Source organism: Amblyomma mixtum, chromosome 9, assembly GCF_055824585.1.
Source record: "Amblyomma mixtum isolate Tamu chromosome 9, ASM5582458v1, whole genome shotgun sequence".
Lineage (NCBI taxonomy): Eukaryota > Metazoa > Arthropoda > Arachnida > Ixodida > Ixodidae > Amblyomma > Amblyomma mixtum.
Genome location: NC_143020.1, coordinates 59,886,730 through 59,904,307, shown reverse-complemented (window position 1 = coordinate 59,904,307; position 17,578 = coordinate 59,886,730). Strand labels below are relative to the sequence as shown.

The following is a 17,578-nucleotide window of genomic DNA, read 5'->3' as shown; positions in this document are numbered from 1 at the left end:
TTAGTAGCTTGTTTAGATTTCCTCTATATTCAAAACAAAAGATAAGAAACCTGAGAAACATTGAAGCGCATCGCAAAGCCACACCCGTTTTGTAGGTGACAAGAAGACTGAACCTCGACGAGGCGACATTTACGACGCCATCGATTACCCTCACTTTTATCATCAGAGCAAAGAAGGGTCAGTGGTTTATTGCGGCTTTCACCGCACTTTTTGCCCGAAATGTCGGAAGAACCGGCGCCATCACCAGGAAGATGAAATACCAAGGCATCTCTTAGCTTCGAACATGTTTATTTGCAACAGCACATTTTGTGAATGTGACTTTTTTTTTCCGTCACCATTACACTGTAGTAGTAGGAAACCAAGGGACCTTTCCATAATGTAAACTCTACACAGTCGAACTATTTATTGGTTGCTTTCGAAGCTCAAAATATTCAGATTAAATTGTTTAAGTGGCGAGAAGCGAGTGGGCAGCGTACAAAATTCCAAAAGGACCCAGCCTAGTCAAACAAGAGTGGATTTACTCACCACAACTCCAGGGATAACATTACCCAAGCCAGTTTTAACTTGGACCAGGGTTGCACACAGTGCATTAGAAGTAATTGAGAAGTTACAAAATTTCCTTCGTTATAAATTTTGGGATGCACTGATTACGTTTCACAAGGAGTAAGGTTCTCGGTAAGAAAACTGCTTTTTCAGTGATCGAGTGCTAGCAGTCACATCGCTGTTATTCTGAAAAGAAGTTGGGACCACCGCTATGCCTTCGAGACCCTGAACCTGGTGGCGAGCACCAGTGCTAGACAGGAATATTCCCTCCTGATAGACCGACAATGGTCGGGCTGCGGGAAAACTGCGCTTGCGGATATATACACACATGCAAGCCTGGGCGGCCTGCATGTGCCTATCCGCATGTACCGCAGTTGGTATTTATTTGCAACGGCTCAACAGAATGCCGTGTTTACTGTTTTGAGGCTTTGTCCCCTCACAGCTTGGACAAGAACAAACCGCAGTGCTTTGTGCAGTTACCAGCTGGTAACCAAGCTCCTCTTACCTCACTACTTCGCGCTTCTCTGCAGCGTGTACCAAGAGTTCTCAGTGTCGCTGTTTAGTTTTCACACAAAAACGTCTAAAAAATACGAACGAAAACTTCAAATACAGGTGCTATTTCAAATTAGCAGCACAAGAATTGCTTCAGACAACAAATCTAGGAATCGGCACGGGCTCATTCTTGACCTTGTATTAATAAAAGTGGGAAGGAAAAATGCTTTACAAGAGTAGATTACTGTTTCTTTAATTGCTAAGTTGCTTTTTGAGGCCTATAACGAAAAACTCTATTCAGTTATATTTCAGATGAAGTAATTGGAATGCCCTTGGTAGCAGGGTACTGCAAGCGGTAAGGGAATACGTCTACTTCGGGCTGGTGGTGACCGCAGATCCGGATCACGGCAGTGAAATAACTAGAAGAATAAGAATGGAGTGGAGAGAATATGGCGGGTTCTCTGAGATCATGAATGACAGTTTACCATTATCCCTGAAGTGGAAAGTATACAACAGCTTTTGTCTTACCGGTAATCACCTATTGGGCATAAACATGAAGGCTAACGAAATGGGCTCAGTATAAGTAAAGAACAACGCAGAGATCTGTAGAAAGCAAAATGCTAGGTGTAACGGTAAGAGACGAGGTGAGGGTGGAGCGCGTCAGGGGGAAAACGCGGGTTAATGACATCTTAGTTGAAATCAGGAGGAAGAAATAGGCTTGTGCAAGGCATGCAATCTGAAGGCAAGGTAATCAATGGTCCTTAAGAGCAACGGATTGGATTCCACTGATCAAGAGGAAAAAAATGTGACCAGACTGGAGTGCAGCAAAAGAGGAAGCCAGTATCTAATATACTTGATTTCATTATACCAATGCATACTTTATGTACGAAGCTTCTCGGAGTTTAGGCGACACTACGCTTGTCGCCATCCATCCCGACATTACAATTTTCTCTTTAAGCTGCAAGACTTCCATAGGAGATGAAGGCCTTCACCTCAGACGGCTGCAGAACTTTCCAAAAGAGTTAAAGTAGTGAGCAAAAAGAGAGGCGTGTGTATCGATCGTGCGTCTCATAGAGGAAGAATAGAAACAGCCGTGACGCCAAGGAACTTAACGAGAAAACATCCTTTGTTTTGTTCGCCCGTGGGGCCCGCGTGGAAAGGAACGTGCCCAACCCGGTATTTTCGATCTCACTTGGTAGGTTGCGCTGAAGGTGCAGCTTCTTAAAGGGCACCACTTAAGCCAGCGATGCAAAGACTACAAAAAGCAGCTCAGCGTCTAACCAACGCTTAAAGGTCGATCTAGAAAGAATGGCTGCCTCAAGCCAAATTTAGACCCTGAGTTCGCGAAGGCAGTTACGCGAGGGAAGAGACCCCCAGTAAGCCGCACTACTTGATTATTGAGCACTCGTCTCACGGTCGAATGTCTACCCAGGGGCCAACATGAACGCTGGTCTCACAGCTGCACCCCTTTTTGATCGGGCCCCTCAGCTGGTGTCGCTAAAGAGGTTAAAAGGAAGACCCTCATCATCATCATCATCAGCCTGACTACGTGCAATGCAGGGCAAAGGCCTCTCGCATGTCTGTCCAATTAACTCTGTCCTTTGCCAGCTGCGGCCACCGTGTGCCCGCAAACTTCCCCATCTTTCTTTGAGTAGGAAGGCCCTACTCAAAGAATAATAGAGAGTAAGGATATTTTTGACTTAAGCATTAGCCCTTCATTGATCGCGGATTAATCTTACAAGCGAAAGCATAGTCTCCACACACACAAAAAACGCCCAAATGGGAGCAGATCTCTTGTCCACTAGCGCGCACCCAAAGTAGCGTTTTATTAACACCATATACGTGAATTATTTTATGGAGTCTCTTATTCAAGAGAAGCATTTGAGAGTGCACTCGAGTAAAATATTTTCAGTGCGTACAGAAATTGTACACAAAAACTATTCCATGTTTATTCATCCTCATTATGTTCATTCTTAGAGCAGTGGCGCCGGCGGAAACAGACAGGGAGAGGCGGCGGCAGCCGGTAACAAAATTCGTGCAAGTGCGCTGGTCTAATGTGACTGCGCGTCACGTGTTCTTTCTGCAGTCTGAAATAGTGGCTGCGGCGTAGGCGTATAAAGAAACAATAGTTCGGAGCTGAAGCAGGTCTCAGTATAGTTTTCAAGGCCATTCACTGCGCTATAGTTAACAAAAATCAAGAGAGAATAAGTTCGAAATGAGAGCACCACCGAAGGTAATCTGACATGGCAGTGTTTGCTTTCTTCACACCTTTAAAGCTTGATTTCTTGATATGATTGAAGATTAATGTAGCCTCATTAGCTCTTTTAAGAGTTTGGCGTCTAGACTGTGTCCTATCATAGTCCCATGTTGATGCAAAGCACTAGAGTGTGCTGCAGCGCACCGTGTGTACCACTACGAAAAAAAGAAAAAAAACTGTTGAAATGAGGCCTCAGAGGGTGCTTTAATAAAACTTTGGAAATAAGCCCTAAAAGGGCGCTGTAATGTGGTGGCGACGCTAACAAAGAAAGATAAGTCATACTGGGAGCGTGCTGGAGGCATAAGAACGAGCAGTGGAAAGTAGCGTATTGCAACGTAAAAAAAGTTTTATTCCGACATTGTGTACAGCGGCAGCTGCCCGTGAAGCAGAAGCAAGCAGCGATCTAGTGAAGATGGTAATAAAAGAAGCGTCTCTAGCCGCCATTATCACACGACTGACGAGAATCAATCAAAACGCTAGGTGGCAGTGCGGACGACGCAATGTGGGATTTAACTGCACTTGCTCCTTGGGAAGCGTTGCGGCAGGAAACTTTAATTGAAAATGGCAGTGCAAAATAGTATAGTGCTCAGTTATTTCATCTGACTAGCGCCCTGCATATAGTTCACTGTTGTTTTGCGCAGTAACCTGTAAAGTTTATTGTGTAAAAACTTTCGCCCGGTCGCGTAGGTTCGAGAGCCTATAAACTTTAACTATGCAATATTTGTGTTTTGTGCGTTCCTTTTAGTATGTTGTGCGCTTTGAGAAAGATCAGCCAGTCTTCTCTAGACTCAATGTTTCATATTTGACCACATCGGCTAGACTGTGGTTATGCAACAAAAACAGTTTTCGCGCATTGGCACAAGAAAAACGCCGCACATGATGACAACTATGATGTTATAGTCGAAGTGAGATGTTTGAAATTTTACCTAAAGTAGCAGGTATCGAATTTCCCTAGAAATTCGTAGGACTGCTCAAAAGTGGGTGTTGAGAAAAGTTTTTCCACCAATCAAAGAATGAATCTGAATTGTGAAGTGAAATTTATAATTTGGACAAACTTGTAATGTCTTCGTTATCAAAATTTTATTTACGGGTTATGCCCTAATAATCACAGAAGAGAGTGGAATAACTTTAGCGTATTTTCGCTCCTTATTGTTGGAGTAAATCTTTCCACACAATGAGTTTAAAGGGCGACGCCAAGCATTTAAACTTCCATTTGGCTTGAGTTTTGTTTGCAGTGGCCAAATAAGCACAAAGGAACATGTTACCGCTCAGTGCACAGTCCTCAGTCAAAGAGCTGTTTTGCTGGGCGTGTATAAGAAGTTTAGTGTTGTTCTCAGAAATACCGAGGTTTTAAAAAGCATGAGGGAAAGTTCTCGTCACTGTTCTGAGGTTTTCAGAACTGGAGGTGCAATAGTAGCCACACTTTAGGTCTCAGAGGTCTGCCGACTAGCAGGAAACTTTCGAAAGAGGCGGTAGTCTTCAAGAGAAAATTGTAACGCAACATTTAGCATTAAAATGAGGGACGTCAGGCTGTCGTTGCTATGCAGTAAGTCTACCTTTTCTGCTAGAAACTAGATGAAAATAATTTAACTACGTTGCTTCTGAAAGCCCTGGGAGAGAGAATGGAAAAAACGTTTTGCCACCAGGTTTTGCAGTCAAGCTGAGAGGCTTAGAGGATTAAGTCTGGCGGAAAAAGGCCTGACAAAGAGATTGGTATGGAACATAGTAAAAAATCCAACACGTTAAGAACTAAAGAGTAGCCATGCAAATAGATGTCATTTGAGAAATATGAATGTTTAAGTACGTTTGTTAACAAGGATTGCAGACAAGCAAAATAGACAGTGAAATGCATACGCAGCTGGGGAAGGCCGGGCAGGGGACCAAATATACATTTTTTAGTATTTAAAATAAGCTTAACTGGCTTCCTTTTAAACTATTGAAATATTTTTTAAGTAGTTGCGGAACGACGAAAGTTTTCATTATCAGACGAAGGACACAGATGTCAGTTCATATTAATGCTATAGCATTAAAGTTGTCACACCAACACCCTGCCAATGTCTGGTGTCACGAAATCTGCTGATTCAGAGATATCCCATGACTCTCTGATGTGATCGCAACCTGCCCACCGAGTTGTTAGCAAACTAGTTTCTAATCAGTAACTAAGATAGAGAATAGCGGCACTAGCGGGGTCATGATGAATGTAAGGGCTGTTGTATTATGTGGTTCACACGGTTCGAGAGGCAAGACCTTTTTTTCGCACAGTGCTTGCGTATAATGGGCTAGCCAAACTATTCCTGGAGCTTTTACTAACAGTGGTTGTAGGTGCTTGTATCGTTTTCATACGTCTCGAAGTAAACGCTGGGTGCCCGAAAAACAGAAATCGGCAATCACGAGGATGAATCTCGCGTCCAACATTTTGTTTGCTGACGCCCTCGTACCCTGGAAGCTACTAGTAGGCGTCCTATGTGCCATAGAAGTTGACTGGGTCCTGTGGTTATGCCGTGACGACCATCAGCGTTCACATTTCCACCGAGGATGGAGCTTCTTCGGAAGTCATCGTACTGGCACTAATATGGCGACGGCTGCGAAGATATGGAACCACCCAGTACCTTCACGGAAATGTTACGGGGTGCTATCTAAGCGGCCGGTGCGAAAGCCCGTAGTCAGGGCAGCGAAAAACTAGTTCGCGACAGGAGTAGCTGCCAAGTCGTCGTCGTCGAGAGCCGAGAGAAGAGCGTCCTCGTCTTGCAGCAGCGTATCGTAACAATATTATTTCTCTTGATTTTTAGGTGCCATTTACCATAGGGGGATCACATTGCAAGTAACCAAGTTTTAAAAATAGTACATTTGATTTGACAGCGTGAACTATTAAAAAAAGCCTTTATACAAGATCTGTTTTTTGCTACCTTGGTTACATGCTCTAACTAGAATTCCTCAGCAATGGAAATGTGTGGTTAATAAATTGCGTATTTTTGCGTGACATGGCCACTTTCCTGCTTCTTAATATGTACCTAGAAACACTATGATTTAAAGTGACCTTTACCTTATTTACTGCAACACATAAAGCCGAAATGCTTTGGGATGATATTTCACAATGGTCCACCATGTGTACAATCCTTGTGCGAGACTTTTCGGGACTTTCTTGCAATTTTACAAAAGCTTGTAAGCGGGCTCCAGCAGTTCTCTTTTGAAAGTGTCATATTGTTTCGATGCGTTTTATTTTTCCGCGAGGCTACTGTTATGCCTAACGCAGAGATATTCCCTTACTACGGGCTCCCTTCGTATTCAGAGCACAAATTTTATTCATTCTTTGCTTTTGGACAACTCGTTGCTTCCTACCGGCTTGGTGTCTGCGCAACAATATATCCCTTGTCGTTTGGTCAAAACACGCTCATTTTATGCTAATGCGCTTCGCTCGCAAAGAGGCAATTAAGACAAGGAGATTAAGGCTGGCCTGCACCCGGACGAGAAAGACATTGCATGGCGTTTTTTGTCGCTGTCTCGTTTTGTTTCTAGATAACAAGAGAAAAGAGCTGAATGAAGATTGCAAGAGGATGGGCAAGCGTCGTTAACATTTGTTCCCTTCCAAGAGCCAGGTTAGCTACCGGGCTGTTTTGTATTCAGTAATGAGTCTTTGTTCGCTCAAGTCTGAAACAAAAGCTCTGCGTCACTAGGATTTTTTTCTGCATTGTTCATTTTGCTCCATGGAATGCAGTTTTAATCAACGCATTGCATGCATGTTCGTATAGCTGACACGACATGAAAAGCGCTTCTCGGCCTATCCTCTGCCACCAAAGAAATAACGGTCATTCTGTTTTTTTTTGTTCATGCATAGGCTATTCCTATGCCAAATTTTCGTAGAAAGAAAACTAAGCGAGGAACTTTTCTTTACTACTATGCGTTGATTCAGACAGCTCCTAATCGACCATCTCAACGACAAATAATTTTTTCCTGCACCCTATGCCAGCTTCCAAGCCCTGCAAACTGACCAGCCTGTTCTACTTCCAAAGTTGTAATTTGTTTATATTTCTGCTACACTCTGTCATGACGTGATTATTTGAATTTGTTACTTCTGTCTTTTTTTCGTCTTCTTCTTCTTTTTTTTCTATTCTATATTTTATATTTTCTATATTTTTCTGTATTTCCATATCCCTTCTATATTTATGTATTCATGTGTGACTGCTGAACACCCCTGTACCACCTCCCCCCCCCCCCCTTATGTAATGTCCCTAACGGGACCCTTAAGGGTTAATAAATGATGATGATGATGATGATGATGATAATGCCTCGCTGAAACCGCTGAAAACCAACTAGCCCATCAGGTAATTCTTCTGCTGTCGGTCCTATTAGCGAGAATAGTTCGAGGTGGTGACGTTTAGAGGAAAAAGTAGGCTTGAAAACAAATTTTCTTTGGGCACAGTACATATTGTAGATAATTTATCCCTTCTGGCGCTGTGAAACACTGTATGTATAAGTAGGCATGAGTATATGTGGTGCAGTATTTAGAGCACATGTTCATCATCACTAACATCATCAGCCTCACTACGCCCCTTGTTGTTTTGCGCTGTTTAATTAGATTGACACTTTATGCCTGCACATTTCACCAATAATCCCTATAAAAGATTTCAGAAGTATGAAAAGACATCGTTGACTTCGGTACGTATAGAGTTGAAAACACTTTAACTGAAATTGCGTCAGCTACACTTACGATCTATTTTTTTCCCTAACAGCCAGTTTTTAAACGAATATGGAAGAGCGATCACGTATCTGTTAGAGCGAGGACCACTCGCGCGTTTCAGACAACAAAGAATTCACCTCAATGCAAGAAATAAAACGTTTACAAAACCTGGCGTCTTCTGTGCAGTGAACGGGTGAAGAAGAATTAAATAGCGGCAAGCTTACTGATAGGAGGCATCACTGCCTATTGCGTACAAATAATTATTACTGGCTTCTTTCTTACCGCTTCCCCCCTCCCCCACAACCCCGACAGCAGAACATGGAGCACAGGACGTCAACTAGTTGCAGCCTCAATCGGCATAGGGCCAGTATGCGAACCTAGAAACCTCACGTCTTAATAGCAATTCATCTTAGAGCGCTTGATTTCCTTTTCCGCTTCGGTGCGTTCAGAGTGTAAAAAAATTTAACCGAAAACTTAAAATTGGCCAATCTTCGCCCAACTTTCTTCTAACCCTTTTATATCATTTGAGTGCTCTGCCTCGAGCTCCAGGGGAGCAAATTGCGCTGACGTGAACCGGTGACTGCATGACAGCACTATTTTAGTATTCACCGTATAGCAAAATTGTTCGGAGTAGCTTCAAACGTTCAGTGCATGTAGTGGCCCATTTTCCTTCCAAATTGAATGACGCAGTGCTGTTGGTCGTTTGAACATTGCAGGCCCGAAAGAAGCACTTGTAGGCGACGACTTGTAGGTTTCACGCCAAATTTCGCATTCTATATTCGACAACGCAACCTCGGAATTGCCTGCCGTTTTACGCAAAGCGAACCACGTAGCAGCCAAAGTGTTCCAATTCAACTTCGATCGTTCGTTACTTCAATGGCACAGAGCAGAAATGCGATGTCGAAACGTTTTTCGTTGTAACGCCGACTCGAGGGAGTTGTTTGTCGCCATGCAAAGTAAGCAGCCTTCTTCCATGAATGCACAATGAACTCATTCGCCCGCAGACAAATCGCACTTACTTAAAAAAACAACAAACGAAAAATGGTCGCTGGAACACTTCATGTCCGGCAGTTCAGTGTGTGCATGCGGGTTTGAGAGCTTCAGCGTTGTAGATTCCACCGATATTGCGAACTAAAGCAATTAACTGGACGGATCGATGTTTGTCTGAACCATCACACTATCTCGCTTCACTCAGGGGACGTTAGACACGCGAAGGGCGCTATTAAAAATTCTGTAGCGTGTAGAGCCGGCGGAAAATGGCGACAGATAAAAGAGGAAAAGCACGTCAGATCGATGACGGGCTTGTTGCGAAACCTGGCTTCGCTGAAATCCCCAGAGAAAAAGCAGTGAAAGTAACAAAAACTCGAGCACTTCTAGGAGCTGTGCATGCGTCACTGCCGGTTTTACACAACAAATCGAATGCCCGCCGGTGCAGTTAAAAAAGAGCGGCTGGCAGGTAGCGCGAATGAAACGCCGGAGGCGACACTGACATGACCGCGTGCAACATCTACGTGTTCGTTCATGGCATAGTGTTATTCCAGGCGCTAGTAGCCGCCAGGTTGGTTGGATCGATCCCTGTCTATTCGAGGCTCGCTATGGTTGCTTGTGGGAATCATAGATTTCGGTAGTTATTTTCTCCCTATTCGACGAAAGTTTCTTACATTACACTCTCCCAAGTGCACATTGGAGAAATCTCAAATGCGTAGTCTAAGGTATTCTCAGTACGTGCTCTACAGGTCACAGTGTGTCTATACGCTATATTCTCTAACGACTCGCTGATACACAGCTGCATTGCGCTGTTGCAAAGATTACAACTTTGGGAGAAATTGGACCAGACTGAAATATTTCATCATAAAACTGTGGCATCGAAAAGATCGTCTGCAAAGGGGCAGTGGCCCGCAAATTGTAATTTTGGCTGTAGAAAATCCCTGCGCTTAGTCATTTATACATCTGATTCCGGTTGGTAATACTCCGTTCTTTTCTTTATTCATTTTTTTGATCAATGCAGTGCCCTTCAGGTGAATCCTCTGGTCATGTGTAGGGGTCTAAAGAGCTCATAAGTCCATCGTCGAGTTGCTCTGGTTAACAAATCCCTTATCGCTAGAGTTCTTGTCGCTCTAATTGGACTGATATTTGAAACGCCATGTTTTTATTTGTTAGTTGCGTTCGTCTTGTCCTGTCTATTTATGTGTCGCCTTTTTGCGCAAAAAAACCTTTCATGGCGTTTCGGCTAATTACATTTTATGGCAAGACGAGAAACTGAATTACGTCAAAAAATAAAACCACACAGACGCTGAATTCCATTGTGCGTTGGCAATAACATAGCGTTCAAAAGTCTTGATGTCCTTGCCGGAAGTGACTGGTGTGGCTTGTGAGAGCCAGGTCGCTTTTCCCGAACTCTCCCTGAGCAGCACTTGCCACAATCCACTGTTAAAACAAACTTAAAACAAAGTTTGACCGACTTTTTCTCACACGGTTTGTTTCCATCTCTAATGCAATTGCGGCACTGTAGAGACTTTGCTTCCTAGGCTGCTGACTATATATATAGTGTGGAGCCCGCAGATGGGAGCTATAGCAACAACAAAACAGATACGTTAAACCAGGATAAAATACTACGTTCACAGAAAAACTACTTCCCGTAAACTAGTTTTCGCGCAAGTGTCACAGAAAAAAATCTTCTACTCTTTGGGTTACGGCAGTAGAATTAAGTTCATAGACAACGTGAAGAGAGAGAGAGAGAGATAAAGAGTAGGGGAAAGGCAGGGATGTTAACCGGAAAGGTTAACAGGTGAAACATTTTACGTACAATGCGGCCTAGCCTGATATCTACTGCCAAAGAAGAATATAGCTCTGGAATTGGCGCTACTGTTGGAACAAAAGAAAAGCTCAGCATATTTATTACATTACAGAACGACATTGCGTTTACAAAAAAACTGGTACCCATTCGATATATTCCTTGCAAGAGCCACTGCGCATTTTTTAGTTTTGGTATTGTCAGATCACAAAAAGTTGGACTCTTATGTCTAGAGTTCAGCTCGATGAATAATTGGCAGAAAATATTACAGTGACAATCGCAGCGAACCCGTAGATCCAAAATGATGGCGGCCATTTTCGTTTCAGCTGGAATGAATATTACAGCAGCCGCATCGTAAAGAGAAATGCGGGTATCTTGCGGATTCAGCGAGAATAGATTGTGAACTGCATACTTTGACAGCTATTCTTCAGATGTTGACCCACTGCATATTAGGTTTTTAGTTTTCTGTTTCTCAGGTAGGACGTCAGGAATACAGACATAAATCGCGTAAGTGTATGAAGTATAAGTTAAACCAGATAACATTGGGGAAGTGTGCTAACATTCATACAAATATTTAATCACACAAATATTCTTGTTAAGCTGTGTCATGAACACGATCAATATCAAGATGAAAAAAAAATGAGTCCTCTAGAGTGCTAAATAAGTGGGCCTTAAATCATATAAACATAGAGAAACGAAAATTACACTACCAAATACAGGGTGTCCTCCAGGTTTCAAACACTGTTCGCAAACTCTGTCACGGTTTGGCTACTGCGAAGAGCATGCACGTATACGATGAGCGAGTCCTTGCAGCATACATTTCTCGCCAATAACCAAGCTCCAGCGATCGACCCGCTCTCCGACAAGAGCGTCTTCTCGTATGGAATCGATGTGTTTGCGAGATATTCGCGCGTGAGTGAGTGTCATGGTGCACAATACGAGACCCGTCAAACAGATCGCCAGTACCACCTCGGAAAGAGGCGATCGGTCATCGCTACTAAGGCCTGCCATCTTACCGGGTACACATGAAACAATGAGCTGGCGGCGACCAGGCGTTCTGTTTCTTCTGTTTTCGTGCTCACTTCTCCACAACGAAGTGGGCGCCGTGATTTACTACCGCTAAGAAAGATGCACTGCCCTCTGTCATATGCGTTCTATGGGGTCTTTCTTTTAGAAGGATATGAAATAAGCACTAGCTATTAAAAACTTATGCAACGGGTTGTATTGTAGAGTGGCATAAACAGAGTAAGTATCTTTGATGCTCAATAATGTTCCAATTTCTTCTTGACCGTAAGAAAATATATGCCAAGAGATTGCCCCTGCGCTAGCTGGAAACTTCGTCAAAGTATTCTGAAGCACAACATAGACGACCAGCGATGGAAATTTACCAACAAGGTCCCTAAACTGCTCATCGTGTTCCCTTTATTGAAGTTCTGCTTTTTAACGTCCTTTCCTCATGGAGGGGGTTGTTCGCACAATAAAATAGGAAATTGCTGTCTTAATTACGAAGGCATGCCATCCTAGAGAAGCAGGCCTACCTGCTGGCTGTTGCTAGACTCAGGTAATCTTTCATGTTCTTTACTGGAGCCATGGCCGACGGGAAGCTGTTAACATATTAGGCATTACTTTACTTAAAAGGAAGAAATATGCAGTGATGTTGCACATTTACATAATGTAAAGCACGAACAAGAACCAACGATTAAGGTATTCAGGTGTGGTGCAACCAAGCCGGGAATGTCATTGTGCGTTACTTAAATCGTTTTACGCGGATATCACATCTTATAGTCCTCGTCCGGACCGGAGGAAAACAACTCTTAGAAAAAAACAGTGGGAACGCTGAAGTCACCTCAGAAGTGGAATGCAAAAGTACCATGTTTCACATCTGTCCGAACTTCTCTTGGAACTTCTCTTTTCGTTTGCTTTAGTTTCTTAGCAGCTTTCATTCATCAATCAACATATTCGCGCTGCTAGCTGTCGTAGCACGAATCCGCTTTGCTGTGACGGTGCGAACATTTCATTCGATCACATGAAATGATCTAATGATCATTTCATGTGATGTGAGTTTCAGCTGCAGAAAGTAGGTCGCTCAGCACATGTGAGCAGGTTCTGATGACGTTAAAAGGTCACATGACCTCATTCGACTAATGACCTTATTTCGTCTCAAATATTGCTTGGATTTCGGTATGAGAACTTTAAAGTTATCGCACTAAAAAAATCTCAAGAATATAAAATAACTCATTTCTGTCAGGCTTCACTTTTTTATACATGCAGAGAATACACTGCTTTTCTCTGCGCATTTCACTGTAAAGTCCAAAGTTGGGCGAGTTGATGAATGTTCACGAGGCAAAAGGTAGCGTGAAAGACACACGAGAGACCGGCAGGGTGACGCAGACAAGCATTAAAAGGCATTTCCTCGGGCCTCCAGAATTTCTCCTCCAAAGAAATTCGACCGCCGCCGCCTGGATCGCGAGTTCGATCCCGGCCGCGGCGGTCGAATTTCTATGTAGGAGAAATTCTAGAGGCCCGTGTACTGTGCGATGTCAGTGCACGTTAAAGAACCCCAGGTGGTCGAAATTTCCGGAGCCCTCTACTACGACGTCTCTCATAGCCTGAGTCGCTTTGGGACGTTAAACCCCATAAACCAAACCAAACCTTTCCTCAAACGATGAGTTACACGTGCTGCATGCGTTCCTTTTGAACTTTTGAACCACGTATAATTTATAGATGGTGCCATGTAGAACTTGCGCACATTGAGCAATAAACCTCAGATTCAAGTTAGCGCTTGTCTGGATTGTCTGCGTGTGTCATGCTTTTTTCGAGCTATTTTTTTTAGATCAGTTCACTGTAAACATCTCATGGGCTCACGCTTTTACCTACTTTACATTTTTCCCCCGAAGTTCTGCCTTGCGAAACGTTTTGTCAAATGGTTCATTTCACTTTCTCGCGGTGAAGCGGCAGTCACGCGCTAAAATATTGTCCCGCTAATAACTCTCTATTAACGCCACATGTCAGTTTTTTTTTGTCAAAACTTTGCTTTCCTCTCCCGCACTTTAATTGTTCACAAGCCATAAAGGACAGCTATACCGAACTATAAAACGCACTGTCTCTGCGCCGGCACCATGAAAGCGGTCTTGCCCTATAAGAGACGTCATTGCAATTACAGAGCCAGTGCGCACGCCCCGTCCCCTGTTTTATTTTTATGGTTTTTGAGAAGAGGAGCTCACTCAATGCTTTCCTACCTGCAGTGCACGATCCACCTCTCCGAGCAGGAATGCCTAATGAAGTCTGAGAGTCACCGCATGGTGCAGAGCGCAGTCAACTGGATTCCCTAAGTGGAAAGAAGTGCGGGTAAGTCCGCTGCGAACTGAATAAAAGAGTGCATCGGCGCTCTCCAGTGCTCTCGTTGAATCGTTCATTAGCCCTGCACTCGACCGAAGCCACCCGTTAAGTTGCACCTGCGTCCCCCTGGTCAGGACTCACTGAGTGTCGGTAAACTGGAACGGAACGAAACTGAATGATGAAAAGGTGCACGAAATGCAGCGCCGAGAAAAACGTGATGCCCCAGGATATGAGTAAAACCGTTAGAAAATAAGATATTTGTTTTTTTTTTTAGAGTATTGCTTCTTAGAATAATTATACGATGAGCCATTATACGAAAGTTCTGACTCTTATAGGGAAGAACTTAAAACAAACGGACATTGCGCGTACAATTCTCAGCTGCAGTTTATGTTCTCTGTGGTCAGAGAAGCCCGTCTAAAAAAGTTTTCACTACCGTATCATATCCCCGGTGTTGAGGCTCGGAAGAACTTCTCAGATGTTGCGCACGTGTCCAGCAATCTTGAAAAAAAATATTTGAATATTAGAATATTGTAATGCAATATGTAAATATTGGAGGCGTGGGAATATTTTTCCGATGCGTAGAAACTTTTTAAAAGTTTTTTATCGGCTGCATCGAGGAGTTAAAGCTGACTTAGTAAACCGATGCAAACTTACGCAGACCTAACCCAACGCAGCCTTAGTAAACCAGTGCGAGTCTCGTCTGAGGCACTAAACATGTTACCGACGAAAGATCCGGAAAAACTAAGAGAACGATTACAATACTTGGTATTGCCCCGCCGCAGTGGCTCAGTGGTTACGGCGCTCGGCTGCTGTCCGGAAAGACGCGGGTTCGATCCCGGCCGCGGCGGCCGAATTTCGATGAAGGCGAAATTCTAGAGGCCCGTGTGCTGTGCGATGTCAGTGCAGGTTAAACAACCCCAGGTGGTCGAAATTTCCGGAGCCCTTCACTACGGCGTCCCTCATAGTCAGAGTTGCTTTGGGACGTTAAACCACAATAAACCAACAATACTTGGTAATACATTTTTTCAAGCAGCTGTGTCAATTTTTATTTACTTCAGCTGAATCGCTACTTCTTCGAAATCCTGGACGCCGACGCTACGCTTCAGCCTCCGCGGCCTTAACGTCAGTGTGTTGGTGCCAACCGCACTAAGCCTCTGCCCGAGTGGATTTCGCAGGTGAATTTGACCCTCAGACGCTTTTTTTCTGTAGCGAAAGCTACATAGGCCACGAACTTGCGATTTCGCTGCGGCGGTGCTCCGTGGAGGCACAGAGACCGACCTCGAGCCGTTGCCTAGCAACCGCCGCAGCTCGTGGACGCCGCGCGCTCGCCGCGCCATCTGGCATGACGTCACATCACACGCCTCGCCGCGGAGACGCCGCCGCCGTTTGGTATGACGTCACACCGCTTGCCTCGTCCTTGCGCCCGCCTCCGCTCGCTTCGCCAGCCGAAATGTCACGTAGCTACGGAAATGTCATTAGACGAAACTTCTTTCGCAAAGTATATCCTGGCCTAGCTGAGTTAAGCCACTGCCAGTTTATATAATGTTTTGCACAAATCAGATACGCTCTACGTTCACATTACCCAGCATTACATGGTTGGGTATTTAATTTCTGCTATGAGGGACGCTTCAGTGGAGGGCTGCGGATAACTTCGACCGCCCAGGATTTTTACCGCGTACTGACGTCGCACAGTTACCGATTATTAAAATCGGGACGGGGGTGTTTTCATTTCGTTAGAACTTAATCGAACGTCAAGCAGTTGCATAAGTATCACTTCATTTCAGACTGTACGCAGGAAAAAGACTTGTACATTAGTTTTCAGGCAAAGAAACACGCCGTGAAGGGTATGACTTCTCTGTGTATACGAAAACCACTCCGTGAGCGAAGACATGAAAGTGGGATTGAAAGAAAGAATGGAGGCAGAGGCATTATAGAGGAGGGTTTCCGGAATAATTTCAACTTCTTCGGGTTCTTGCAAGTGTCGGCTGATTTTTATCTACAGAGGTGTCCTATGTGGACGTGGAGTGACGGGCCAGGCACGTGTGAACAAAGCTGTTCATATTTCTCTTTTCCGCAACCAAGCGCAGTGGTAGCCTCCAGACACGAGCTTGTTTGGCCTTATCTCGAGTCACGTAATCTAGTTAGGCCACCACCGTCGTCGCTGCTCAAGCCAACAGGCCACTAGGAGCTTCGCTATTAAACGTGTCTTTTTGGTACCGAGGCGTTAGGATGTTAGCGTTGGTAACTTTACACAAAAGACGAAACTTTATTTATGAACAAAAATATTACGTGGTTACCATTATCCCGCGTTTCATCGTTTCTTTTCCTTCTCCTACGACAGATTCAGAGAAACGTTTAATGTTATTTTGCTGTAAGCAGAGCAAGGTTTGGTAACTAGGGGCTAATGCCGGCAGCGCATTGGGTGAAGCCTTGAATTTGGTAGGACTCCAGCAGATGTCTCCCCAGCGGCAAGTAAACTTCGTAATTCATATAAATTACAGAGTCTGCCAGGGAACTTAGGTGATCCCTCTGTCAGGTTTATGGGGCGTAAAATGGGTAATTGAAACCGCATTGGCTGAGATTTACGACCCCCTTTTCCTTAACCGGGTGGTGAAGCGCGTCGTAAAGACGGGTCGTCTGCACTGACCGGTACTCCCTACTTGGAAGCGATAAGAGCCATTTTCTTCCCGCGGCTTCGTATGAGTCCTTGGCTTGAGTTGGTTCGGCCTCGGAAGGGGTTCCTGTGTTCTCATTATTTCTTGCCGGAACCAATCCTGAACGTTCTTCTGCGGCGGCCATGTACTTTAGTGGGAGCCTGTTGTCAGATGCAGTGAGTCAAAAGCGCAGCCCACTTTACTGCCGTAGTTTCTTTCTGGGTTCACCGAGTGAAAGTCTGTGTCTTCCTCTGGATTCATGAAGACGCCGGTGTTGTCTAATACCCTCAGTTCTGTACAGCGTTATCAGCAGTACGAACCGTGCGTGATGGGCTATATTCCATTGCAGTAACAGCATTTGGCTCCTCTCCCAGCCTCCGTTCATTATTCTTTGGCATTTCCTTGAAGCCATGAATACAGTAATGATTAGTAAGCAGGAACCTTCCAGAGACAGCTGAAGCCTGAGCCAGAACTGCTGCTATATGCACGTATTACTCAAAGTAATGGAATAAAAACACGCCTTCATATGAAACAAACAAAAAAAGACAAATTTATTAAGGCAGGAATAAAGCCAACTCTGGATTACTTTTCATGGATTTACTGCCCTGGTTGGTTAATATCATACTCGCTTTGATGTCACGTACTTTTTATTTTTTGTGCTTCGGTATATGCCTGCATCATGAACACAGCGAGCTCTCGAACTTTACCTGCTGCCATCGTTTTCCTAAGTGCACTTTACTCCGGCATTCAGGTTCCTGGCCTTAAGGCAGTGCGTACTCAGAATAGACGATCTTTGGAAACGGCACTTTTCTTTCAAGGCC

The 17,578-nt window shown here is 44.2% G+C and overlaps 1 protein-coding gene across 3 annotated transcripts in view; it reads right to left on the bottom strand.

The window, feature by feature from the left end:
• Positions 1-17,578, bottom strand: part of LOC149329217 (potassium voltage-gated channel subfamily KQT member 1-like) — a 156,657-nt gene that overhangs the window by 16,788 nt on the left and 122,291 nt on the right. The gene's annotated exons all lie outside the window — the stretch shown is intronic.